The sequence below is a fragment of the Cryptomeria japonica genome, chromosome 4 (assembly GCF_030272615.1).
Source record: "Cryptomeria japonica chromosome 4, Sugi_1.0, whole genome shotgun sequence".
Taxonomy (NCBI): domain Eukaryota; kingdom Viridiplantae; phylum Streptophyta; class Pinopsida; order Cupressales; family Cupressaceae; genus Cryptomeria; species Cryptomeria japonica.
Window position 1 is genome coordinate 95,920,881 of NC_081408.1, and position 2,234 is coordinate 95,923,114.

Below are 2,234 nucleotides of genomic sequence, written 5' to 3' on the forward strand. Positions count from 1 at the left end.
TAATGAAAGCACTAACTAGAAACCACACACAAGAGCACGTCACATAACACTAGATATACAAGGAAAAGCCAATCTGAGAAAAACCTCGATGAGAAATGATGTTTGAGATCTACTACTCCAATCCAACCTCACAGTGAAATAACAGTTTTACAATGTTTAGGTCACCAATCCAAGGAGCACCAATGCCTAGAAATTTATGGTCACCTACCCAAAGGAGAAGCAACCCCTATTCTATTTTGCACACCAACTCAAGGAGAACCAATCCCTATTCTATTTTGAGCATCAACCTTTGCACCAAACACCCACTCAATGAAATACGATGAGATATAAAATCAATACAATGATAAACATTTGGTTACAAATGAGTTTTGTGGTACCTGTAAACTATTCACTCTGCTAGTTAAACTTCTTTTCTATTTCACTTCTTCTCTATTCTTACTTTCTAAATCCTCTACAACCTAGTTTTAGCCTTGTCGGATATTCTCTAAAACTCACTTTGTTCTCCTTCACTCTAAGTTGCTCTCTTACCAATTCAGACACTGTCGGTTTAACAGACTATTATACTCTATAATAGTTTACCAGTTACGTTAACCCTTCTTGGTTAAACCTTCCTTACCAGTTCTTCTCCAACACTCAGTCGCGTCAATATATTATATCACACTCAGATTGGTCAACTCTTGCCTTGTAGAGATTCACTATATCATAAATCTCTCATCAAGAATCCTCTCTCCACCTACTTTAGTTTTTGATTTGCATATTTATATATATATATATGCTTTTTTGCCAAAACAAAAACTCAAACTTCATGCGCTTAGGCTTTTCTTCACCAACCTCGATCCAAATAAAATTGGATCTCACCTTTCCTGAATTAACAACCTACAATAGTACAACAAAAATATCTATACTATTTTATTCTTCCTATGAATATTTACTATATTTAGAAAAATGGACTCTGTTCATAAGTCTTGATTTTGTTGATCACAATAAATGATCTACTGGTTTCTTTCTCCAGATCACCTAGATGATCAAATATCTTTCTTCGATCATGATATCAAAGAATCAAATCTTAGCCCTTCGATCTACTTTGTGCCACAATCCTCTGCAACTGATCCATGATTTTTGCAGTCGACATTTAATACGGACTTAGTCGGCAACAACCTCATCGGCACACCATTCACCAACCACTACATGTTCCCCACATGGAGTCCACATGACATCTTTGTTAGCATCTAGCTCACTTGATTATGTCGATTCAACTTTGGTCACCGACCGAACATGCTACCGGTATACACTAACTGGCTAACCTTCATATCATGCACTTCACTATTCTGCCAAGTTAGGTCATGTTATATCAGGTTGCACTTATTGGGTTTGCTTTCTTATCAGTTGATATCCCATACCGGTTGACATCAACATGCCAAAAATCTCCAATTCTGGTAACAATATCTTGCATATTGGTTGACATCAATGACAATATAATGCCAACACGTATTGGTTGACATCAACATTCCAACAATCTGGAATACTCCTACTTGCATATCGGTAACATCAACTTGCATACTGATTGACATCAATGACAACACAATGCCAACAATTGCCCCCTTTGGCATTAATGTCAACTTACATACATAACTTCACATCCTTTCATCTTCTTATCCGAGTCCTTCTATTTATCTATTTGATTTCTTACCGGTTGACATCAACATGCCAACAATCTGCAATACTCCAACTTGCATACTGATAACATCAACTTGAATACTGGTTGACATCAATGACAACACAATGCAAAAAATCTCCCCCTTTATCATTGATGTCAACACACAATGTCAACTCACATACACAATTGTACTCTTTCTCCATCTGCACTCTTACTCCCCCTTTGACAATAATAAAAAAAGGGCTCAAACACCAACTTCGCTCCATAAATTGATGATCAAGTTCTCTCCCTTTGAATTTTCTCTCCCCATTAAGCCAAATGCGACTTTTGTAGATAGAGAAATTGAATATACAACTTCCAAAATCTCAAACCTGTCGGTGGTGCAAACTCTACCTCTGAGTGTGATACCGACCTCAAGTAGTAGAACTTCTAGAATTACTATCGGTCTTTACCTCCAATCCCATAGTTGCTTGTACTGCAACAAAAATGTTTTATCTCCCCCTATGTACATCATATAGTCCAAGAGTCAAAAGATGTATAACTATGAACTCCCCCTGAACCATAGATCTCCATACAT